The sequence below is a fragment of the Hemitrygon akajei genome, unplaced genomic scaffold (assembly GCF_048418815.1).
Source record: "Hemitrygon akajei unplaced genomic scaffold, sHemAka1.3 Scf000115, whole genome shotgun sequence".
Classification (NCBI taxonomy): domain Eukaryota; kingdom Metazoa; phylum Chordata; class Chondrichthyes; order Myliobatiformes; family Dasyatidae; genus Hemitrygon; species Hemitrygon akajei.
In genome coordinates, this window is record NW_027332001.1 from 378,299 (window position 1) to 405,514 (window position 27,216).

General features: G+C 44.4%; 1 pseudogene; it reads right to left on the reverse strand.

Moving 5' to 3' along the window:
• LOC140723481 (uncharacterized) lies at positions 1-27,216 on the reverse strand (annotated as a pseudogene).

Below are 27,216 nucleotides of genomic sequence, written 5' to 3' on the forward strand. Positions count from 1 at the left end.
TCATAACAACGGCCACGCCCCGTTGTGAACTGACTGATGTGTCAGTAGTTGGGATGACCGAGTGAATCGCTTCCCTCATTCTGAGCAGGTGAACGGCCTCTCCCCAGTGTGAACTCGCTGGTGACTCTGGAGGTTGGATGACCGAGTGAATCCCTTCCCACAGACTGAGCAGGTGAATGGCTTCTCCCCAGTGTGAACTCGCTGATGTCTCTGTAGGTTGAATGGATGACTGAATTCCTTCCCACAGACTGAGCAGGTGAATGGCTTCTCCCCAGTGTGAACTCGCTGATGTCTCTGTAGGCTGAATGAATGACTGAATTCCTTCCCACAGACTGAGCAGGTGAATGGCTTCTCCCCAGTGTGTATTCGCTGATGACTCTGTAGGTTGGATGACTGACTGAATCCCTTCCCACAGATTAAGCAGGTGAATGGCTTCTCCCCGGTGTGAACTCGCTGATGACTCTGTAGGTGGGATGACTGAATGAATCCCTTCCCACAGATTGAGCAAGTGAATGGCTTCTCCCCAGTGTGAACTCGCTGATGTATCTGTAGGGTGGAAGATCGAGTGAATCGCTTCCCACATTCTGAACAAACGAAGGGCTTCTCCCCAGTGTGAACTCGCTGGTGTGCCATTACGTCGGATGATTGAGTGAATCCTTTCCCACAAATTCAGCAGATCACCAGTGAACCTCTGCCCGGTGTGAACTGACCGGTGTGTCCGCAGGTGGGAAGACCAATTGAATCCTTTCTCACACGCAGAACAGGTGAATGGCCTTGCACAGTGTGAACTTGCTGATGTACCTTCAGTTGAGATGACCGAGTGTATCTATTCCCACTGTCTGACCAGGTGAACGGCCTTTCTTCTTTGTAAACTGACGGGTTGCCAGTTGGTCAGATGATCGAATAAATCCCTCCCCACAGTCTGAGTAGGAAGGATAGTCGATTGAATGCTTTGCTCCACTTCTTAAATATCTGGACAGGGACAGCAAAACTGGCGTGGTGTGTTTGATATTCCTGGAGACAAATTCCTTCTCGTTTTAACCTGTGAAATGATTTACAAAGTCCATCAATGGCTGTAGGACAGCATTTCAGATGAGATTGCTTGAGTCGCCAAGTTTTGATCTGGCTGTTCCTCACTGTTACAATGTGGTTCAACACAAGTTGGACAGAAAAATCATCTCGTGACTGGGCAGAGTGCTGGTATCTGGAATGACCATCAATTCTCCGATTCTCTTCCTGTTTCTATAACAATGGGGCATTTCTGCCATCACCAATTTGTACCCTGGCTCAGTTTGACTCTCTCCATTGCTATTATTCCCAGTTCCTGCTGAGCTGCATGGGTACCTGGCCCCACAGTAACTGAAACACTCTCATGCAAATTGTCTTTCTTGACGTGCTCTGGGATTTTCTGTCACGTATTATTAACTTAAAGTTCCACAATTTTAACGCAATATAAAAAATCCCTGCCGAGGTGAATGGTTGGTCTGCACAGCTGTTAAAAAGACAGATTAAATATTAGTATTACTTCAGGTTCTTGTGGAAAATTACAATATAGAAACAGGCCATTTGGGCCATCTGGTTTGTGCTGAACTAATTAAACTGCCCACTCCCACACCCATACCGTCCAGGTACCTACACGAACCTCTTAAATATTGAAAACATGCTCGCATGCACCACTTGTGCTGGCTGCTCATTCCACACCCGGATGACTGTCTGTGTAAAGAAGTTTCCTCCCATGTTCACCTTAACATTTCACCTTTCACCCTTACCCCATGGCCTCTGGTTGTAGTCGCACCCAATCTCTGTGGTAAAAGCCAGCTAAGGGGAGTAGGGGGCGACCGTGGATGACAAGGGAAGTCAAGGACAGTATAAAAATAAAAGAGAAGATGTGTAACATAGCAAAGATGAGTGGGAAGCCAGAGGATTTGGAAACTTTTAAAGAGCAACAGAAGATAACTAAAAAAGCGACACACGGAGAAAATACTAAATTCTAAATTCTCCTTCTAAATTCCTGTGTATACAAGCCTGGCTTTCCCGGCCCCTGTTTGATTCTTACTGAGAGAGAGAGAGAGGGTCGGAACTATTTGACGATGCAGCGTGTTTACATTTGCTTGCAGCTTGTGTTTACATAGATCACAGTTTGTTTTATTTAAGCAAGGACAGTCACAAACACAGTCAGCCAGAGAGAAAGAAAGAAGATGGAAAGTTCGAAACAAAGGTTCCTAGAGGCCAAAGGCCACTGTTTGGACTCTCCTATGCCCACAGGGTGAGTTGATTATTGATCCAGCGTATACCGAATGTGTGATTGTCGCTTTGTTTGATCCATTGGAGTGGATCTGTTGGTTTGGGAGTATCCTGTGAGGACCACTTGTGCTAACCCTTGACTGGGTGTGGTAATTCACTTGAAGAGGTACCCCTGTGACCAATCACTGTTGGTGATGATTCGTATAATCCATCTGGGGATTTTGTTGGAGTATCCCGTGGCTACCACTTTTGTTAACCCTTAGCTGGATTCGGGTGTGTTATGTGGTAAACACTTGTGAGAAGGGATATTCTGTGGAAATCACTGTCAGTAATACTTTGTGTGTTGGGTCTGGATTGGGAGTACCCTGCGGAATAAACCTGTGTGTTAACCGTTGCCTGGGTGGTAGTTCCTTCTGAAGATAGTACTCCTGTGATAAGCTACTTTTGGAGATAATTCGTATGTGGATTTAGAACAACGACGGATAAGACCTACAGCGACTGTTATCCTGTTTTACCACTGTGGAATTTGTGGAATTCAACGTAATTGCCTTCTCTTGACATTCACCTTGGATTACAAATATCTCTCTCTCGTCATTGATTCCGTGGATGAACTGAATTTCATACTTTCCCATCTCAAGACTTTAAGCTTGGTATTCCCTGAGCTCAGTGGTTTGGGAGTTATATTTACACATATGTGTCCTCATAACACTTTTAGCTTTTGATTATTTTGCTTAATTTGTAATATTATAAGTAGATGCGAATAAAGACTGTGGTTTTAACATCAAAAGCACACTCCAGGTGTGGTCTATTGCTGCTGGTTCATTTAAACCGTTACGGAAATGTAACAGAGGTGTTTGTGTTTATGTCTTTCTGGGGGCCTCCATGTTAACACCTTTCTGTCTCTCTGTCACACCTTGCCAAACAGGTAGAACTAGGGACCTGCTGGGTAAAACTATGATTCCAATGTCTGTAATCCTGCTCAACCAGAGTGAGGAGCTCTCAGCCTGGGCTTCCTCAAGTAACACCTGGGGAAGAGAGTGAGGAACTGTGGTCCAGTCAGAGATGACTGTGGCTGTCGGTGTTTTGAGGGATGGTATCGCAGGCCCCCACCAAACTGAATTTCCTGTACTGGGAAACATGCATCCTGGCGAGAACCGCAGGTGCCCAGCAGCCGAGAGGAATAACAGAGACTGAGCGATTTTGGATGATCGCTTTTCTCTCCTATGGAGTAGCCAGGAATTCACGAGAGATAATCAATTTAGCTACAAGCACTTGAGGAGCTGGCCACAATACTGCAGGGGCCCTGACAGAAACACAGGCCCAAGTAACAGAAATATCCACTGAAATGATTGCAATCTGGCAAACAGTCGTACAGAATCGTACGGCTTTAGATTTCATCCCATCTGAGTAAGGGGGAACCTGTGCTATTATTGACACAGAATGCTGCACCTATATCCCTGATGAGGTTACTAACGTTACATCCCTCTCCAACCACACTGCCAAGGAGACTGACAGCATCAGCAGAGTAGGGCAGGATTTACACGGGTTCACCGAAGGGTCGAAATGGTGATCTTCGAAGACCTGTCGGTAATATGTGGGGCATGATATTGCATTATGTCCAAATGGTTGTACATATCATTGTTATAATTACTGATATATGCCGTTTTTACCCATTGAGAAATTAATACTCTACTTGGTTTCTTTCTCCGTAAAAAGTTACTACTTTGTTAATCATGAATGATCTAAAGGAGGGAATGATAAAGTATGCAAAAGGGTTAACACTACATTAAAAATAGCAGCCTGTTTCTCTGAAAGAAACTTCTGATGATCTAATAATGTGCTAAGCCGTGCTGAGCCATATTTCTTCTTCAGGGTCGCTAGCTAGGGTTTCAGGATGCTTATCTCCTTGTGCACTCATGTGTAGAGATAGGACAGCGTCAGTCTGTTCTCTGTGTGTAAGCCATTATGACTATTTTGTAATTTGTCTTTAGGGTCTGTCATGTAGTAAATATTTTTGGCTCCAGCCTGTCTTGTGTGGGGAGTATCTGGACAGATATATCTGTGGTGTGAGGGGAATCGGTGAACTGGGTGGGAGCATTCACAGACTGTTCCTGTCTGAGTGACAAACTAAGTAAGTCCTGCTCGGATCGGATAGTTCAAAGGTTAATTTATTATCAAAGCAGGTATCCATAAACAACGCTGTTTTTTTTTCTTCTCCAGAGAACCACGAAACAAAGAAAACAGGAAAGTCGTTCAGAGAGAAAAAAAATGAAACTCCCTCCCCACCCCCCGCATCAAAAATGACGGCCTCCCGATCATCAACCCCCAAAACCCACCCCTCCCGCACAAAAGGGAAGAAAAATATCGACTCCCGTTAAAAAACATTCCTACCCGGCAAAACTGAGGAGGAGCCCGTGTCACCAGCGTCGAGGCGGCCGCATCGGGAGCAGCGGACACAATGGGCGACTGCAGAAGCTTGACAGGTGAAGTGTCGCCTCACCGGGAAGGACGATTGGACAACGGGGAGAGTTCGGCCGTCCGGTCCTTTCACTGTGACACCCCGAACTCCACATCAAATCCGTCCAAACGAATCTGGGTGAACTTTAATGACCAATAAATATAATATCCTCTCGTCGATCAGCTGACAGAATGATTCCCTGACTCTGAGAGGAAGGGGCATCTATGGGTCACACTGCCAGGGTGTTGAGTTTACCAGGAGACAAAGCCTGCAGTGACAAGAGGTTTTCTGTTGACTAATACACTGTGTGTGGACCCCGCTGGCAATTTTGTTGTTGTGACCCGAATCGAGCCAAACACCACGCTGCCCACTCCACCATCAACACGGCACAGCCGGACACATAGCAGGGGACTTTACATCTCACAACACTGGATTCAGTGAGGAAACCCGTGATTAATGTTGTTGTCTCACCGAAAAGTCCATTAACACAAACCCTATCCCTGCAATATGGTGTAAATTCCCGCTCCCCATACTAACACGGGTTATACAGACCAAAGAACAAATTGCCGGAGGAACGCAGTGGGTCGGGCAGCATCTGTGGAGGGAAATAGACGGTCAACATTTCGGGGCGAGACCCTCCCTCTGGACTGAGAGTGGACGGGAAATAGTCAGAGAAAAAGGGTGAGGGGTGGGGATGGGGCAAGAGCTGGGGATTGAGAGGTGGATCCAGGTGAGGGGGTAGGTGGAAGGCGAAAATAGTGACAGGGGTGGGAGGTGAGTGGTTGGGGCAACACGGGGCTGCAGAAGATGGAAATTAATTCCATAGAGGATGAACAAAGAGGTTAGAGAGTATTTGTTATAGAGAGTGTAATGAAGATTCACCTGACTGATCCCTGGAGTGGTGGGGTCATAACTTGAAGAAAGATCAAATGTGATAACTCTAAATGTCATTTAGAGAATCGAGGACTGAGAGGAGAACACATTGAAATGCACATCATTACCGTTTGATCCAGGGATCCCAGTTTCTGAAAAAGTGGGTGGATGGTCCGGGACTGAGATGATTGGATGTCTCCATTCCGAGGGTGGTGAATATCTGTAAATCCCCTCCACAGAGAGCGGTGAAGACTCAGTGATCGTTCTCAGGTAGAAAAGAGTCCGGCAGATGTGTTGAGACCGAAAGGATCGAGGAAATGAGGATCGGACAGAAACGTGGCTGAGATGGGAGAGCAGCCGCCATCTTGTTGATTGTTAGATGGGCAGAATGGCCACCTCCTGCTGTTTCTCACTTGATGTTTCAGTGTTCCTGTCCACTGAAGCCGGAGGAATTTGAATACAAATTAGTGTTTATAAACACAGAACCGATTTAAATGAAACGTGAACACTTCCTGTTTGGGCTTGAATTATGTTTCGGACTGGGATGGGAATCGAGCCCGTGACTCTATGACCTGGGGGTGGAGGAAAAGTGATCGGTGCAGATATGGTGTGGAAAAGTAGACATGTATCTGGTATAAATATGGAATAAATTGGGGAATGCGGCGGATGGGTCGGGCAGTGTGTGTGGGGAGAGGAGCAGAGTCACCGGTTCAGGTTGGAGTCCTTCCACCCGTCACCTGATCCCGTTTCCTGTTCACGTTTTTCTGCAGATCTGCAGTATCTGTGGGTCACTGCTCTACGTGTACGTGTAGCTTCACCTTTTGCCCCTTCAGACAAGGCAGTGAGATCCGGATCAGTCACGTCCTCTCGTTGTGGGTGGACGATGTTTTTTTTTCGTGCAATATTTTCTGCATGTTTCATTCACTGTTTCGACGTGCTGAAGTGCAGCCGATGTTTTTGGGTGGCTGGCCCACTTATGTGAGAATTTAGCCTTCTGTATTTATCTGAGCTTCTCATAAATGTGTAAAGTTTAATTCAGCTTCACTTCAGAATTTCCAAAGCAACAACCCAGTCAGTCAAATAGATCCACACAATTAAAATACTTTATTACATTTACACAATTAAAATAGTTTATTACATTTTTATTTTTTCTATTTTTGTACTATATATATACACTTATTTTAAATCACAATTGTTAAAATCTTTTGTTAAGAATTAGGTTCTACTGCTCCCGCAGAGACGACGTATTTCATGGCATATGCCGGTGCTATTAAACCTGATTCTGATACTGATATGGGAGACCCACCACCGGTCACCTGATCCCAGTTACTGCAGATCGTAATGAGAGATTGAAGCATTTTCCATATATTTGCTTTCCACAGAAATGACAACAGTTCAGTTTCCTTCTGTGGTTCCAGAGCAGAAGCTCAGTCTGTCTAATATTTCCACACAATTAAAATGGGGAATTTGTTTATTCTTATCACGTACTGAGCTACAGTGAGAATCTTGCCTGGCATACCATCCACAGAGATCGATACATTACAACAGTACATTGAGCTGATATACAAGAAAACAATAACTGTAACAAAGCATTAGGCTGCAGGGAAAGTGCAGTGCAGATAGACATATAGTGCAGGGTCATGTCGATATACATTGTGAGTTTGAGTCCATTTTATCATTCATTTGGCTTATAACTGCAGACAGAAACCCGTCCTTCAGCCTGGTGTTACGCACTTTAAGGCTTTTGTATCTCTCCGCCAATGTGGGAGCGGGTTTGCAGCAAGAATATCCAGGTTATGAGGTTCTTTGTGTACATGGCCTGCTTTTCCGAGGGAGGGGAAGTGTAGGAAGAGTCCATGGAGTGGCGGCTTGTTTCTCTGATGTTCTCTGCTCTCCAAAGTTCTCTGCATGTTCCTTGCAGTCATGGGCAGAGCAGTAGCCATACAAAGGCATGAAGTATCGACAAGGAGCTCAGAGACCTCGGCCTTCATTCTGTCTTGTGTAGCTGGATCCTGGACTTCCTGTCAGATCGCCGGCAGGTGGTAAGAGTGGGCTCCACCTCCTCTGTCTCTCTGACCCTCAGGACACATAACCCACAGAGTTGTCTATTTGGCCCTCTCCTTTACTTTCTGTGCACACATGATTTGTGTTGCCACCCACAGCTCCAATCTGCTAATTAAATTTGCTGACAGCACTCCATTGATTGGCCTAATCTCACATAATAACTTAAAATCTTTCAAATGCCTCCTGACAAGGCTCGGTCCAAACAAACTTTTCACCCTTCTTCAGGAGATTAGTCAGAGGAAGAGCGATAGCAGCAAAGTTCTTACAGTACTTACGGTAATATCCATCCATTCCCAGAAACCTTCTAAGAGCCTTCTTAACAGTCAGAATAGGAATTCAAGAAATTGCCTGGAATTTTTCCCGAAAAGGAGCCAACTTGCATTGACCTACAACATAGCCAAGACAGGTCACAGTGGCATGGCCAAATTCACTCTTAGCTAAGTTAACTGTAAGGCTGGCCTGGGAAAACCTGTCAAACAGTTTTTCTACTGCAGAGATATGCTCGTCCCAAGTGTCACTCCCCGTGACTAAGTCATCAATATAGGCATCTGTGTGTTCCAACCCTCGAATTACAGAATCATTCATTCTCCAGAATGTTCCTGGACCAGTTTTCATTCCCAAACAGCAAGACATTATATTCATACAACCCAGATGGTATCATAAATGCAGAATTTATGCTACCTCTGTCCGTCAATGGAACACACCAATACCCTGTAAACAGATCAAACTTTGTAAGAAATTCAGCTTTTCCAACGTTATTGATGCAATCATCCATCCTAGGGATAGGATAGGCATCTGTTTTTGTTACTGCATTTGCCTTCCTATAACCAGTGCAAAATCTAATACTACCATCAGGTCTGGGCACAATAACGGGGGGTGACTCCAATCTGATGCTGAAGGACTAATAATACAATTTTTCAGCATATTTTCAAATTCTTGCTCAGCCAATTTACACTTTTCTACGTTCATGCGATATGGGTGTTGTTTAATCGGTTTAACCAATATCTACATCATGTATTACGACCGTGGTTTGCTTGGGAACATCGGGAAATAAATCTTTAAACTGCAGAATTAATTCCTTCGGCTGTTGTTGCTGTTTTGGCTGCAGGTGAGCCAACCTGTTATCAAAGTTTTCTGGAGCAACCGAGTTCATTAGCCTAACTGGGACAATGTTTGGCTTGTGAAAAGTCTCGGACAAGTCAATTGTTTCATTCTCAGGGTTGCCAGATTCATATGTTTTGACAACAACACACACAGATGGTGCCTGCTTGTCAAAATAAGGCTTTATTATATTTATCTGTACCACCTGTGTTAGTTTACATCGGTCGGGTGTTTTGATAACATAATTCGCATTATTAATTTGAGAGACTATTTCTTCCGGTCGATTGAGTTTTGCCTGAAGTGGATTTGTCAACATTGGAGATAAGGTAAGCACCTTATCCACCACCTGGTATTTTCTTTCGCAATCCCACTTATCAAACCAACACTTCAGTTTGTTTTGAGAAATCTTTAAGTTTTGTCTCGCTAGACTACAGGCCTGGAGTAGTTCATTGTTGAACTTCAAAACTTAGTCTAACAAGTTAACATGCACATCCCCATCAATTCACTGTTCCTTTAACAAGGTCAAAGCTCCCCTCACTCTATGACCAAATACAAATTCAAATGGACTAAAGCCCAGTGATTCCTGTACCAACTCTCTTACTGCGAACAAAAGCAAATATATTCCTTCATCTCAGTCTTTTCCATTTTCAACACAGTATGTCTTTTTTTGGCATGTGCGTGCGTGCGTCCGATGATGTATTTTTCAAGCCTTTATAAGTCATGGAGTGAGAGAGAGAGACAGTGTGGAACACATTATGTCTTAATCATTGTTTTGAGGGTAGAATGAAATCTTTCTAGAACCCATTGCAATTCTGGATAGTACGCAGACGATGTAATTTGTTTAGCTCCCAGTTCATAAACTACCTGCTGGAATAATCCAGATGTAACATTGCTTCCTTGATCAGACTGGATTTCTTTAGGCAAACCAGATAAAGTAAAAAAAACTTGGTAAGAGCCTTCGCCACAGTTTTAGCTTTAATATTTCTGAGAGGTATTGCCTCTGGGAATCTGGATGCAGTACACATAATAGTTAGCAGATACTGATGGACAGCTTTAGTCTTTGGCAATGGGCCAACACAATCCACTATAAATTTTGAAAATGATTCAACAAATGCAGTTATATATAGACTGCAGTGGGGCCACTGGGGTGACCTGATTAGGTTTACCCACAACTTGACCAATATGACAGGTTCTGCAAAAGGTCACATCTTTCCTCAGATTAGGCCAGTAGAATTATTTCATAATCCTGTTTACAGTTTTATTTACTCCAAAATGGCCACCAAAAGGCATACCGTGGGCCAAAGTTAAAATTTCAGTCCTAGAAACTTTAGGAACTACAACTTGGTGAACAATTGCCCATTCCTTACTCACTGGTATAGTAGGTGGCTTCTACTTCTGCATTAACACTCCATCCTTGAGATAATACCTATCTGGCACTTTCTTAATCTCATCATCTGAGAGAGCTGTTTCTTTTAAAGCTTCAATCTCAGGGTCTCGGTTCTGTTCTGCTATAAACTCGTCAGCATCGGCAGACATTTTAGCCATACTTCGAGTTCCTGCGCAGGAAGGATAAATGTTAAAATCCATCAGTTGGTCGTCAGTAGTTGGGTTACTTGTTAACTGCACAGCAGGAACAACTTTACCATCTGCCTGGTCATTCACTAACAGCAAAATAACATCTTCCTCTGGTAAACTGGAGCACAATCCGATCTCAACAGATCCCGAAACCAACCCCGACAGTAAAGTTACCTTGTGCAATGGCACGGAAATCATGTCGCCCCCAATGCCTTTAATAAGATTTACCTCACCAGTGTTAGTCTCATCATCAAACTTTAGAACGCTGTCTGATATAAGTGACTGAGAAGCCCCAGGAACTTAAAGAGTTTTCACTGGTACCGGGGTTGACGCTTCCTTTACTAATACAAACACATCTGACATAAAATGATCGAATCCCTTCTTAACACGGTCAGACCTCTCAGACCTTAACTGAGCCTGAAACAGAATGTTCAGAACCCTGTGGGTTGACAGGTGCTTCAACATACTGAACACAGGCATTTGGGACTGTCTCCTTTTCCTTTTTCCTCTTCAGGATGGAACAAATATCCATCATATAACCAGCTTTCTTACAATAGTAACAAATGAGACCAAAATAATTCTCCTTCAACTGCTTCCCTTCATCCTTACTCTTGTCACAAGTCCCAGCTTTAATGTCTGGTTTACCCTGGTGATCCCTGCTACTCTTTTGGAAGCTCTTATTCAGGATAATCTTAACCTTATGAGTAAAAACAACTCATCTGCTAATCTAGCAGAACCCTGCAAAGTGGCAGCATCCTTTTCATCTAAATATCTCTTTATGTCATCAGGAATGCACCTTTTGAATTCTTCAATTAAAAGCAACACTTTCAGGCTGTTACAATCATCATTTATATTTTTATATGTGCACCGGCAGTCAAAACACAACAAACTTCTCATAAGCAAGTTCCATATAAGTCTGTTTCACAGATTCCCTCAAATTTCCAAACTTTTGCCTGTATGATTCTGGGACCAACTCGTAAGCTTTGAGCACAGACTGTTTCACAAGGTCATAATCAGCTGCTTCATCAACTGTCAAAGCAGGATAGGCTTGCTGAGCCTTCCCCTTAATTACACTTTGTAAGCGAAAAGGCCAACCCTCCTTTGGCCACTTTAAACTTTGAGCAACCTTCTCAAAATGCTGAAAGTATATATCTACCTCTGCTTCGTCAAATGGAGGGACAATTTAACTTCCTGACTGGCCTTAAACTTATCACTAGAGTCTAAGGCCAGACCCCTTTGCTGCAATCTCTCTATCTTTTCAAGCTCAAACAGCCTCTGACTTTCTGCTTCCTCCCTTTTTTTCTGCCTCCCTAGCCTCAAACTGCCTCTGCCTTCCGCAGCCCCATCTTTAATTTTTCTCACTTGTACTGGAGCACAAGCCCATGAGGTTTACTTTCAGGAAACACCTCCAACTCCTCCACTTTAAACACACCCTCAGATACATAATGTTCAGCTATTATCCTCTGCATCTGTGCCCTCCTTATTGTCGATTTCAACTTAGCAAGTTTTAACCTTCTAGCAAGACTCAACAACTCAGTCCATTTGGCATCCTCTAATGCCTCAGAGGTTGGCACTTCCTGACATCTATCAACATCCATTGCTACTGATTTTCCACACACAAATAAATCAAAGGGACTTCCTCAATGAAATCGATGATTAATGACAATGCCCCCAAAACTGTTAATATCTGGGACGCAGGCCCAATTTTGTTATGAATCTTAATGCTTTAGAAATGAACCAGCAGCAATAGACTACACCTGGAGTCTGTTTTTGAAGTTAAAACTATGAGTATTTGAATCTACTTATAATATAGTAACAAGCAAGATAAACAAAAGTTAACATTGTTGTGTGTATATATATGTGCAAATATAACTCCAAAATTATTGAGCTCGGGGGAAACAAGACTTGGAGTCTTGAGATGGCAAAGTATGAAAGTTCAGTTCAACCATGGAATAGGTGATGAGAGAGATATTTGTAATCCAGCGTAAATGTTGAGAGAAGGCAATTATGTCGAATTCCACAGGTTTCATGCTGGTGAAACAAGACAACAGTTGCTGTAAATTTTATCCGTCATCATTCCAAATCCACATATGAATTATCACGGAAAGTGACTTGTCACAAGGGGTATTGTCTTCAAGCAAATTACCACACCACACCCAGCCAAGGGTTAATACATCAGTGGTCTTCATAGGATACCCCAAATCAGATCCACTCCTACCGATCAAACGAGGTGACAACCACACATTTGAGTACGCTGAATCGATAATTAACCCACCCTTGTGGGAATAGGAAAGTTGCGATCAGTGACCCTTGGCCACCAGTTCTCTTGTTCTGATCTTTCCATTTTTCCTTCTTCGTCTCCGTCTATCTCTGAGTGTCTGTGTCCTCGGTTAAAACTAAACAAGCTGCGAGCGATGTAAACAAGCTGCAAGGCAGACTGATTCACCTTCTTAATCTCTCTCTCTTAAAATGACAGTTCACGGCAAAAAAAAAACCTAGGGAATCATAACAACGGCCACACCCCAATGTGAACTGACTGGTGTGCCAGTAATTGGGGTGACGGAGTGAATCCTTTCCCACATTCTGAGCAGGTGAATGGGCTCTCTGCAGTGTGTACTTGCTGATGTCTCTGTAGATGGGATGACTGAGTGAATGTCTTCCCACAGTCTGCGCAGGTGAACGGCCTGTTTCAGGCATGAACTTGCTGATGTACCTTCAGATGCGATGATTTAGTGAATCCCTTCCCACACTCTGAGCAGAGGAATGGCCTCTCCCCAGTGTGAACTGATTAGTGTCTCTGTAGGTGGGATGCCAGTGAGAATCCCTTCCCACATTCTGAACAGGTGAATGGCTTCTCCCCAGCGTGAACTCGCTGGTGTATCTGTAGGGTGGATGACTCAATGAATCCTTTCCCACATTCTGAGCAGGTGAAATGCTTTTCCCCCGTGTGAACTGACTGGTGTGCCAGTAATTGGGATGACCGAGGGAATCCCTTCCCACACTCTGAGCAGGTGAAGACCTCTCTCCAGTGTGAACTCACTGATGACTCTGTAGTGTGGATGACTGTGTGAGTCCCTTCCCACAGACTGAGCATGTGAACGGCTTCTCCCCAGTGTGAACTCGCTGGTGACTCTGTGGGTGAGATGAATGAGTGAATAACTTCCTGCAGACTGAGCAGCTGAATGGCCTCTCTCAAGTGTGAATTCGCTGATGACTCTGCAGATTGGATGACCGAGTGAATCCTTTCCCACAGATTGAGCAAGTGAACGGCTTTTCCCCAGTGTGAACTCACTGCTGTGCGATTAGGTCAGATGACTGAGTGCATTCTTTCCCAGAAATTCAGCAGATGATAGCCTCTGCCCGGTGTGAACTGACTGGAGTGTCCACAGGTGGGAAGACTGACTGAATCATTTCTCACACACAGAGCAGGTGAATGGCCTTGCCCAGTGTGAACTTAACTTCCGATGAGATGACCAATTGAATCCATTCCCACTGACTGAGCAGGTGAATGGCCTTTTTCCTGTGTAAAATGACGGGCATGCCAGTTGGTCAAATGCCCGAGTGATTCCCTCCCCACAGTCTGTGCAGGAAGGATGGTCGATTGAATCCCTTGCTCCACTTTTTAGACTTCTAGACAGAGACAGCAAAACTGGCATGCCGTGTTTGAGATCCCTGGAGACAAATTCCATCTCATTTTTAACCTGTAAAAAGATTTACAAAATACATCAATGGGTGTAGGACAACATTTCAAATGAGATTACTTGAGTTGCCAAGGTTTGATCATCCAATTTACTATCTCATCTTGAATGCTGAGTGACTGAACCTACTTGACCAACCTCCCATATGAGACTTTGTCAAATGCCTTGCTAACGTCCATGTAGACAACATCCACTGCCTTGACCTCCCCATCTATTTTGTTTCCTCATATGGATTACCATTCTGATCTTGCAGAGGACTAATTTTTTCCCTTGTAATCTTTTTTGCTCTTAACATATCTGCAGAATCCCTAAGGATTCTCCTTCACCTTGTCTGCAGGGGCAACCTCATGCCTTCTTTTATTTCTTTCATAAGTGTTCACTTGAATTTCCTGTATTTCATAAGGACCCCATTTGTTCCTATCTGCCTGTACCTGGTACGCACCTCCTTTTTATTGATCTGGGAGAGGAAAGCCAAAGGGGTGATAGAGCTGCATGCTGGGAGGTGGGGGTAAGGGGGGGGGGGGTTAAAAGAAAGTTGCAGGGGGAATGGCAGCCTGAATAACTGAACAGAGAGTGGAGTGTTTGTGGAGATAGTTGTTGTTCAGTCCTCAAAGTCAGGAATGAAAAATTTGAGCATGATGCAGTGAATATGCTGAGCCCTGTATATTTCAATACAACGAGCATTGTAGGAAAGGAGGATTTGTTCAGGGTATGGATCAACACCTGGAATTAATATACTAGGTTCTGGCAACTGTGGATTGGGACAGTCTGCTTTATGGCAAAGGGAGAGGCAGGCAGAATCTTATGGAGTATAAGAAATGCAAGAGAACACATAAGAAATAAACCAGTATGGCTAAAAGAAGGAATAAGGTTGCCCTCACAGAAAAGATGAAGGATAATTCTCTGAGATTCTAGTGATAGATTAAGAGCAAAGGGATTGCAACGCACAAAGTTGGTCCTCTGGAAGACCGGAATGGCAACCCACGTGTGGAACCAAAGCAGATGGGGGAATCTTAATTCTTAAATATTTTTCCATCTCTGTTTACTCAGGAGATGGACATAGAGTCTATGGGAGTGTGGAAAAGTGGCATTAAAATCGTGGACCTGTACAGATTAAAGAAGAGTAGTTACTTCACTGTTCAAAATAGAAGATAGAAATCTACAGCATATTCCAGGCCATTCAGCCTAAAATGTTGTGCCAACCATGTAACCTACTCTAGTAACTGCCTAGAATTTCCCTAGCACACAGCCCTCTGTTTTTCTAAGCTCCATGTACCTATCTAAGAGGCTGTTAAAAGACCCCATTGTATCTGCCTGGACCACCGCTGCTGACAGTGCATTCCACGCACGCACCACTTTGTGCAAAAATATTACCCCTGACATCCCTCAGTATCTATTTCCAAGCACCTTAAAACTATGCCCCCTTGTGTTAGCCATTTCAACCCTGAGAAAAAACCTCTGGCTATCCACAAGATCAATGCCTCTCATCATCTTATACACCTAAAAAAGGCTCTAAACATAAAGAAGGAAATTATACATTGGATTGGAGATTTGTTAGAAGTATAGAAAATTATGAGAGTATAGATAGGTTAAATGCAAGCAGCTTTTTCCACTGAGGTTCGGTGGGATGACAACCAGAGGTCATGGGTAAGTGGGGAAGGTGAAAATTTAATGGGAACATGTGGAAAAGCTCTTCACTGAAATGGTTGTGAGAGTGTGGAATGAGATGCCAGCACAAGTGGTGAATATGAGCTCGGTTTTACCATTTAAAAGAAGTTTGGATGGGAGCCTGGATGGTAGGGGTATGCAGGGCGATTGTCCCAGTGCAGGTAGTTGCATTAGACAGCTTAAATGTTTTTTTCAGCATTGACTAAATGGGCCAAATAGCCCATTTCCATACTGAACCTCTCCATGTTTCTATGACAGAGAAGCTGGCCAAACTTGTTTGGAAGGGAAAGGTAGGAGTGACAATGCAGCAACAATGGCTGGAGTTTCTGGGAGCAATTCGGGAGCTGAATGATTCCACAGAAGTGGAAATATTAAAAAGACAGGAGGACACAACCGTGGCTAAAATGAGAAGCCAAAGCCAACATAAAGCCAACATAGAGGGCACATAATAGAGCAAAAACTTTTAGCAACCAACGGCAGACAACTAAAAAAACTGAGATGAGCTCAGTGCGTGGAATCCTGATATTGTAGTCATTAATGGGTCTTGGTAGCACCTAACAGTCTGAGGGATTTAGAGGAACAAAATATCTGGGGCCTCGATATCTCTTGAAAACCAAGGTTCCCTGCACCAATTATCACTCAACTTTTATTTTGGCAGGCACATACAAACTCTACACCCTCAAAATTTCACTTCTGAAGGCCTCCCACTTACAAGTACTCTATTGCCAGGGAACAGCCTGTCCCAAACCACACTTGTTAGATCCTTTCTCATACCATCAAAATTAACCTTTCTTCAATTTAGAATCTGAACCTGTGGTCCAGACCTCTCTTTTTCCATCTTTATTTTGAAACTCATGGCATTATGATCACTAAAGTCTGTCACGAGCCTTGGATCATTTCCTAACAGCTTATTGCACAGTTCTACGTTGGGAATTTTACGTACTGATTAAGGGCACTTTTGACAAACTTTACCCCATCTAGTCCTTTTACAGTATGGGAGTCCCAGCCAATATATGTAAAGTTAAAATCATTTACTGAATCAACCTAGTTTATTGACATGGTCTACAATCTACCTAAAACTTTGTTCCTCTAAATCCCTCAGACTGTTGGGTGTAAACAAGTCCCAATAATGGCTCCAATGTCATAATTCCCTGTCCTGAGCTCATCTGGCTTTCCTCCGATGCTTCTTGCATTGTGATATACACAGCTCAACACATTCATCGCACCATGCTCAACCATCTAACTGCTGAATCTATCTATGATCTGAACATCTGACTGGTGTCAAGAAAACAACCTCTCCCTCATTGTCACAGACATAAAGGAGCTGATTGTGGACTACAGGAGGAATGGAGACAGGCTAACCCCTAGTGACACGGTGGTCAGCAGCACAGGAGCGCCGCAGGGAACCGTACTCTCTCCGGTCCTGTTCACGCTGTACACATCAGACTTCCAATATAACTCGGAGTCCTGCCATGTGCAGAAGTTCGCTGATGACAGGGCCATAGTGGGGTGTGTCAGGAATGGACAGGAGGAGGAGTATAGGAAACTGATACAGGACTTTGTGATATGGTGCAACTCAAACTACCTGCGTCTCAATATCACCAAGACCAAGGAGATGGTGGTGGACTTTAGGAGATCTAGGCCTCATATGGAGCCAGTGATCATTAACGGAGAATGTGTGGAGCAGGTTAAGACCTACAAGTATCTGGGAGTACAGTTAGACGAGAAGCTAGACTGGACTGCCAACACAGATGCCTTGTGCAGGAAGGCACAGAGTCGACTGTACTTCCTTAGAAGGTTGGCGTCATTCAATGTCTGTAGTGAGATGCTGAAGATGTTCTATAGGTCAGTTGTGGAGAGCGCCCTCTTCTTTGTGGTGGCGTGTTGGGGAGGAAGCATTAAGAAGGGGGACGGCTCACGTCTTAATAAGCTGGTAAGGAAGGCGGGCTCTGTCGTGGGCAAAGTACTGGAGAGTTTAACATCGGTAGCTGAGCGAAGGGTGCTGAGTAGGCTACGGTCAATTATGGAAAACTCTGAACATCCTCTACATAGCACCATCCAGAGACAGAGAAGCAGCTTCAGCGACAGGTTACTATCGATGCAATGCTCCTCAGACAGGATGAAGAGGTCAATACTCCCCAATGCCATTAGGCTTTACAATTCAACCGCCAGGACTTAAGAACTTTTTTTTAAAAGCTATTATTAACGCTTTTTGAGATAGTGATTTATATGCATATCATATTTTTACTGAGTTAAGTATTGTATGTAATTAGTTTTTGCTACAACAAGTGTATGGGACATTGGAAAAAAGGTTGAATTTCCCCATGGGGATGAATAAAGTATCTATCTATCTATTAATCAATCTGTGGTTAAGAAGGTGAGGAGCTTTAAGTTCCTTGGCATAAACACCACCGAGGACATCAAATGGTGCCCTGACGAAGGGTCTCGGCCAGAAACGTCGACAGTGCTTCTTCCTATAGATGCTACCTGGCCTGCTGTGTTCCACCGGCATTTTGTGTGTGTTGCTTGAATTTCCAGCATCTGCAGATTTCCTCATGTGTACGTACCAACTGTGTTGTGAAAAAAGCACAACAGCACCTCTTTCACCTCAGACGGCTGAAGAAGTTTGGGATGGGGCCCCAAATACCAAGAACTTTCTACAGGAACACAATTGAGAGCACCCTGACTGGCTGCATCACTGCCTGGTATGGGAACTGTACTACCTTTAATTAAAGAACCTGTAGAGAGTGGTGCCGACAGCCCAGCACATCTGCAGATGTGAACTTCCCACTATTCAATCAACTTACAGAGACAGGTGTGTAAATATGCCCAAAGGATATTGGGGACCCATTTCACCTCAACCACAAACTGTTCCTGCTGCTACCATCCAGGAAACGGTACCACAGCGAAAGGACCAACAGGCTCTGGTACGTTTGTTATGTGAAAGCTACTTGTTGCCCAGGACCAAGGTTTTTGATGTCATTATCTTCCCGGAGAGAATGGGTCAAAACATGTCGTCACGGGTAGAAAGGTCCAGAACAAAAGGAGGTAGAACAAGTAACACACACAAAATGCTGGAGGAACTCAGCAGGCCAGGCAGCATCAATGGAAAAGAGTACTAATGCTGAATTCCTCCAGCATTTTGTGTGTGTTGCTTGGATTTCTAGCATCTGCAGAGTTTGTGAAAGTGAAACAAAGGTGATTTTCTCAACTGGTGATGTAAAAGATTTTGTTCCCTTTCTCCGAGTTCCTAATCCTTGCATTTAGATAGCTGGAGTTCAGCTCTGTCTGAGAGATCCATCGATTCCCATTCCCTCATCAGTCGGAAGCTCCCAGGGGCCCGCGTACGGATCGTAGGGCTGAGAGAAAGGGAGGTGGGCAGGGCTGTCCCGGGATTGCGGGGTACGGTGTGGGATGCTCACAGCAGTTGCCCCTCAGTCGGTGTTTAGGATAGTCGTCCGCAGATAAACGCTTACCTGCGTCCGATCCAGCAGCCGTGCTCCCAGGCCTTTTGTGAACTGCGCGCATGCGTAAAATTCTCCACCGTCACAACCTTCACGCCTGCGCATATGATCGATGCTTCAGCGCAGGCGAAATTTTTAATGCTGAGCATTACGGGTAATCACGGTGCCATTAAAAGTTTCTGCAAGCGCCAGTTCCATGTCCAAACCTCAGTTTTTTTTTGTGTATATGGAAAACTCAGCAGCTGCTTTAACGCAGAAAGCGGCTCCCATACACAATATACTCAATATCAAAGTGTATCTAATGCCAACGTTCAATCCTCTTACAAAGGCAGATATAAAACACAAAAGATTCTGCAGTTGATGGAAATACAGAGACGCACACACACAAAATGGTGGAGGAACTCTGCCATTCAGGCAGCAACTAAGCAGAGGATTACAAAAACAGCAAAGGGAAAAACAGAGATGTGAGAATACTCTACCGCCGACCCGAGGGTGCGACAAATCCCGTCCCACCATGGATGGCATCTGACGGCCCAGTAGTGTCCGGAATGTCCTTTGGAATTCTGAATAAAGGACAGGATCCAAAATATCCATGGTTCCTCCGGACCACATCCCTCCCATACTAGTGAAATGATCCCCAGTGGTGAGGGGCGGAGGGAGAGGCATGTGTGGCTTCCGATTCGTGGCCAAGTAGGGACAACGTACAAGTTTAAATACCGATACATGTAAGGCGGGATGAATTTTTAGAGAACGGGGAAGATGTGATGTGTATGTTGTCGGGGCAGTTTCCCTCATGACTTTAGAGAGACGGATAAAGCGAGGGGCTAGTTTCCGCCATTCCAGTTTGAGTGGGCGATCTTTACTTGAACAGAGACCCGCTTGTCAATATTGAAAGAGGGGCCAAGCCGCCTGTGTCTGTTGGCCTTGGCCTGCAGCCCGGCTGAACTTCCTTTCCGAGTCTTTGTCCTTGAGACACCTTTGAACAAATTAGTCGACGGAGGGGATACCGACATCTAATTCCTGATCAGGAGACTGAGCGGGCAGAATCTCAATTTGACATTCGAATGGGTTCAGACCCAGCGGTGAATGCTGACGGGTATTGTGGGCGGACTCGGCCCGGATTAAATGGTCACTCCAAGAGGGCAGATTCCCAGACAGAAGGCAGAGAAGGGCTCGCTCCAGGTCCGGGTCCGGCCTCTCAGCCTGCCCATTAGTCTGAGAGTGGAACACCCACTGGCACAAGCTGATGGGGAGGATCAGAGACATTGCCGGGTGTCGGTGGCGAAGAAGAAGATTCAGAGGGAGGGTTCAGTGAGGTGGTGTGTGGTCTTTGGATGTGTGTAAAACGTGTGGGGTGGGTGTCGGTAATATCAATGCGAAGGACCTGTGCTGATGGAATGGACTCGGGGGGTTTCTGTGTAGGAGGACCGGGCTCATTCGGACAGGTTATTGGGGGAGACGTGTGTTTATTGGGAGGTGTGTTTAATGAGCAGGCGAGGTGAGGGGGAACGGTCTCTGGTGGAGGGATGTGGGTACAGCTCGTCCGGAAGGCGCTGGGTGATTGGAGGAGGTTAGAGGAGGAGTTGTGGTGTCTGTGGGGGCTGAGAGATTCCGAAGGTCAGTATCTGTAGCTACCTGGAGACACGCGTAGTCAGTGTGAGAGTGTCGCGCAAGAGGCGTGTTTTATTATCGGGTGTCACGGTCTTCAGTATTTTATTTCACCTGCTATATTTCCCATTAACCTCCCTCTATATCACGGTTATGTTCTCCCAAAGTTTTCCTGCTCTCCATTAGTGATTATAAAAATTTGGAAATGCTACTGACATCTGAGGAAGTCCAGTGTGAATCCTTCACCGGTCCGGAGAAGCAGCAACATTTCAGGGCTTGATTCTGCAGAGTCGCGCTCCCCGTTATTGCACGATATCAAATCTCCATGGCAACCCGATTATCCAACAGCTTTTGGAAGTCAGTAACTGCCCCGATGCATTAGCTTACGCATCTTCTGCTTCACTGAAGGGTTCTCCCGGAATACTAAGAAGCGATTTTTTTTAAAACAACCTTGTTCTAATATATCGCAATTGTCCCAGTGAATGCAAATTGAGCCCCTTCCCCGCATCTCCATCCTCTGTGTGGAATGTGTTTTGATTCTCGGTTGGATTCTTCGAGACACATTCACTGTATTCTTCCCGTACCGACCATCCAGAGTCCTTAAACCTACTCTGACTCTGCCTTACAAGTTCTCAATCATCCTGGCAGACTCCCCACACCTTCTCTCATCTAAGGATAATTTAAGTACCTTCTGCAAATCTTTCATATAACTGAAAACCAACATTCTTAGTGTTTGACTGCCCTTCAAAACTTCTATATCATCCTGGCAGATTTCATCACAAACTCCCGTCTTCCAAGGATAATCTAACTCCTCTCTCCAAATCACCCGTATTACTGATAGCAAACGCTCTCAGCAATTATGTTGCAAATTTATCGTTTGACTGTCAAGATATGAAAACAACAAAAATAATAAAAATTAATACTGTGATTGACCTTTCTGAAGCAAAATTGCCGGGCACACATTAGTCCGACTGAAGATAGTATCTAAGATGAAAACCAGGCAGCTTCATCACAATAAATGACCCGTGACTGCCCCCTTCAGGAATAGTTGGAGTAACGCATGCCAATAAGAAACGTGTTCCGATGTGTTGTCAAATTGCAGACAAGTTGGGCCGAAGCGAAATCAGATCTCCTCCGTGCTGTGGGCTTTGTCGATTGCTGAAACTATAAAGCTTCAACCGCATAGAGACAAAGTACTAAATCTCCCAGCAATATGCTGGTATAGTCGGCAAACAGGAAATTTAAGGGAAAACTCCGAAAAAGCAAGAAAGAGAATTGAAGTCGGGATCGGCAGACTAGGCCAGATCACTCCGAAGTTTTAGATAACAGACACCGACAATGGATCTGTGTGTATTCAATCCCGGATATGAGGGTGATATAATGTGCAAGGTAAACTACATTTTAGAGAAGGGAAATAACCACTCTAATCTATAACAGATATTTTTTTCTGAAATAACGGAAAGGCAGAACAGCTGGAAACAGCAACTTTTTAAGAGTTCATTAATATGCTTACAGAGCAGGCATGGATTTATTTTCGAAATTGTAAAGTTATTTGCCACCTCCAAATGAGCGGTGCAGACTTCTGAAACATTTCAAAAATAAAATTGTCGGGGAGAACAGAAAAACTTTCAACTGCTCTCTGAATTTTGTCTGGGTCACTCCGTAGATAAATGTATTCGTGCATCTGCTGAAATTCTGAATCACAGAACCCCAAAACTGTGCCTGGAAAAGCCGGATAGACGTTTCCAGGTCGGTGTAGAGGCATCGCATGAGAATGAAGACCAGAGTGGTTGTCGCCCAACAGAGAAGGAAACTCGCCGACAGGCTGAAGAGCAGAATGATGGATTGTCTCCGACTCTCCATCTCCGGATCTCGCTGTTTCCCGCAATTTCCCCGTCCCTTCAGCCCCCTGCGGACTCTGCTAGTCGCCAGTATCTGTCTGACGGTCAGAGCATTGAGGGTCAAAATGAGGAAGAAAGGAAGTAGCGGATTCAGCAGACGGTCCACCCAATAAAACCCCTCAAACCCTTTGATGAAAGGAAGTGCGGGTCTATCGGAACAGATCCAGTTACCCGTCACGTACAACGTTGTTTTTTCCATGTAGAGGAAATAAAATGGGATGTTTTTTAAACAGATCCCAATAGATACCACGATAATCACCAAATTCGCAGTTTTGGTGATGCAGTATTTTGTTTTAAATTTAGTCATGCAAATTGCCACAAAGCGATCGAAAGTGAAAGCGACAGTAAACCACACGGAACAGTCAACGACCACGTGACACAGTGTATAGTGGACAAGGCAGAACGGAGCACTACGCAGGATTCTGTAAAGTCCGTATTCTTGAACAATCTGGTAGAACAGGACCTCGATAATCACCACCATTAGATCCGCCGCAGCCATCGCCATCAGGTACCGCGTGATGCATTTGGAGAGACCGCAGTTTCCTCGGCTGAGAATGATGATCGCCAGAAGGTTAACTGCAGAGACATACAAAAGACCAAAAAAAGAATAAAAATGCGCATTTTATGCAAAAAATATAAACATCTTTTGTTCGCTTGAAATAACATCCATCATTCATCTCCAATGCACTGTTACAGAGGAAATACAAATGTACCCGTGTTTATGCGGTTTGTTTGAACACATGACTGCAGCATAAAGCTCTTTACAGTAACACATGTTCACGTTAATCTCTTCACGTTCATGGTTAAGTCCAGGAATGATAGAGTACAGAACCCGGTCCCATCACCATGCGGATCTAATGGCCATCTGAGCTGGTCCTGTTTGTCCGCGTTTGTATCATATCCCTCTAAATCTTCCACATTCATCAACTGTCCAAGTATCTTAAATATTGTCAACGACCCTGTATCACCAACTTCCTCTGCAAGAATGTTCAATGCACAGACCAACTTTTGTTTAAAAAAATAACCCTCGGGATCCAACTACATCGCTGCCGTCTGGAAGTATACCTACCTGTTTAGTTCATGATTCCCCAACCCCATGGAGAAAACTGACTGTACCATTGACTGTATCCGTTCATCATCATGGTTGTATGCGCATCTATAAAGTCATCCACCAATCATCTGCCTTAAGCAATGAAATGCGACTCGGCTGAACCTCTCCCTGTGACTCAGGCCTTAGAGCCCCTGCGGCATCTTTGTAAATACTGTTTGCACTCCTTTCAGCGTACGTCTGCCTTTCCTATAGCAGAGCCTCTAAAACTCCACGTGTGGCATTTTCAAGGAGAAATGTAGTGTTATTACTGTGTGGACGAAGAGTTATATAAGGGCAGCACCAGCAATGCAGCCGCCGGAGATTCTTTGGAGGAAGCGCCGGGACAGATTCCTCATCAACCCGAGCTACGCTCACCTGTGTCTCTATCCGAAAGGCCCAGTTATTAAGGGATTGCAGGGTCAGATTCTGAACCAGGACCTTGAGTGCCGCTTTCTATGTTCTTTTTTTTAAACAAACCACAGTTCACAACACTAAACGCCATCAGACTGGCAGAACAACTGAGAGGCTCAATAGAAAAAACAAAATGTTATTCCTTAGCGCAGGAGAGGCACCAGAGGATTGGAGGATTGCCAGTGGTGGTCAGCTGTTTAAGACATGCTGTAAGTAAGTGTACTATCGCCCGGTGAGTCTGATATCAGATGTGTGAAAGTTTTTGAAACCTTTTCTGAGTGACCAGATATATAAGTATTTGGATAAAGATGGACAGAACAGGAATAGTCAGTGTGGCCTCCTGCGTGGTAGACCATGTCTATATAATTTTATCTACTTATTTTTCTTGAGGAAGCTGGCAGAAAAGTTCATGAGGGCAAGGCAGTGCGTATTGTCTACATGGGCTTTAGAAATGCATTTGGCAAGATCCCGCATGGGAGTTCGGTCAAGAAGGGTCAGTGTCTCGGCATTGAGATGAGATAGTATCTTATACTACCTTATAAGATAGTAAGGTATCTTACTATCTAAGGTATCTATTATCTTAGATATTGAATCTTGGCTTTGAGGGAGAATTCAGAGGCTGGTTGCTTTCCGGCTGGAGGACTGTGACTAGTGGGGAACCACAGGGATCGGTGTTGGGTCCGTTGCTGTTTGTCATGTATATCAATAATCTGGATGATAATGTGGTTAACTGGATCAGCAAAGTTGCGAACGGTACCAGGATTGGAGTGTAATTGACAGCGAGGAAGGCTATCATTACTTGCGGAGGGATCTGGATCAGTTTAAAATGTGCTGGTAAACAGCAGATGGAAGTTAATGAGGAAAAGAGCGAGATGTTGCACTTCGGTAGGACCAATCAGGATCGGTCTCACACAGTGAACGGTAGGGCAGTGAGGAGTGTGGTAGAACAAAGTGATCTGGAGATACAGGTAAATGATTCGTTGACAGTGTTGTCACAGGTAGAGATGGCCGTAAAAATAGCTGCAGGCACATTGGCTTCCATGAATCAATGTACTGAGTATAAGAGATGGGATGTTACGATGAAATGTATAAGAGGCCGAATTTACAATATTGTGCGCAGTATTAGTCAGCTACCTACAGGAAAGATGCCAGCAACGTTGAAAGAGTACAGAGAAAATTTACAAAGATATTAGTGGTACTGGAGGACCTCGAAAAAAAAAGATCAAATGGGTTTGGACTTTATTCCTCAGAACGCAGAGCAGTGAGAGGAGATTTGATCGATCTATACACAGTTATGAGGGGCATAGGTAGGGTAAGTGTACGCAGGCTTTTTCTTTCCACTGAGGCTAGGTGGGACTACAACCAGACGTCATGAGGGTGAAAGATAGAACGTTTAAAGGAACGTGAGGAAAAACTCTTTAAGCGATGTTTGGATAGGGACAGGGGATATGGTGGGCTATGGTCCCACTGCAGTTTAAATTATTTTGGCGTGGACTAGATAGCCCGAATGGTCTGTTCTGTGCTGTGCCTGTCTGTGACTCTGACTCTACGCGTGCGCTACCGAATTCAGATCGGTGTTTATTGTTGCCATTTGTAACAGTGCTTTAGCTTGAAATACTGATAAAGTGAAGCTCCAAAACGCTGCAAAGTAAAGGTTCTGATGCGGTTATAGATTAGAAATTATGTAGATTATATTTATTAACACAATTAATTTCAAGGCATTCCGTGATTATATAAACAAAGATTTCAAAATATATTGGCATAACTTCAATATTATATTATCGTTATCTAAAATAAATCTCCAAGTGCACGGTGTTCGCGGGAGCATTTCAGCTGCAGCCCGGCTGCGCACCGCGCACCTCGGAGGGAACAATGCTGACAGCAGGGAACACAGATAAGAACCTGTCAATGGGGAGAAACTGGGAATTGTCAAAGATCGGAGAATACAGTTTGACTTATTTCAACAGAGGCAGGAGAAATGGAAGGGGAGGAGCAGAGCTTGCTTTTCAGAAAGAGGGAGGAAAGTTTTTGAATTAAAATTGGTAACTTTGCAATTGGGCGCTCGACGGTTGGAGGCTCGTGAGTGCGAGTTTGTGAAGAGACGAGAGTCTCTGAGCCACAGCTGGAGCGGCGCATCATTTATCGCAGGATGCGAAACAGAATCCGACCACATATTTGAATTTCGATCATCAGACGAGTCATTTCGCCCTTCCTTAAACAAACGCCGGCCTCAGTGAGAAGCACACGACCTCACCAAATTAATGCAAAACCTCAATTGTTCACAGACGTCCTTTCGGGATGGGGAATAATCGCCTTTCCTGGACTTTATGTGATGTAGATTTACGAATCATGTGGATTGCCAAATTAATCCTCTGATCTGGGAATTTTTAGAGTCGGTTATAATATCAGAATTGACGGCGATGCCCACAAACCGTGAACCCAAACAAGAAAGGGGAACAGAATTTCACAAGTTGATACCGATGCCATTTGCTGTAACTTAAAAACTTAATCAATTGCTCACGTGAAGGATTTATAAGAAATGAATTCTGCTAATGATAGGAGGTTTTGATGGACGTGGATTGTTTGTGTTGTTTCAGTACAGTTCGAAGTCTCACGTCACAAATGAGAAGACTGCAGGCAGTTCCAGTGACAAGTCCGCATGAACCAGGTTAAAATATCAACAGGGCAGGAGACTGAGGGGAACGAGACGGCAGTTTAGGGACTTTTGAGGATCTGAAAGGAACTGCTGACATATCAGGTGATCAGAGAGCAGCTCTAGCTCTGCTGATTGTTTCAAGGAATCGGGTCATTTATGAACTACTCTGTTTGAAAGCGGGCCGACTGCGCAACGATTCTGACATGGAAGGTGAGTGAGAAACAAAAGGTCACCTCGTAAAGAAGACTACAGTGTGGACATTTTAATAAACAGGGGTTAAAGCAACATCAGCAGTAGCTGAGAGCGGCGTGAGGTCGCTGCCTTCCGACAAGTAACCGAAATGTACTTACCAGGGATGCCGACAATCACAATTACTGTGTAACAAATAGTCCTCTCTTGTTGCAT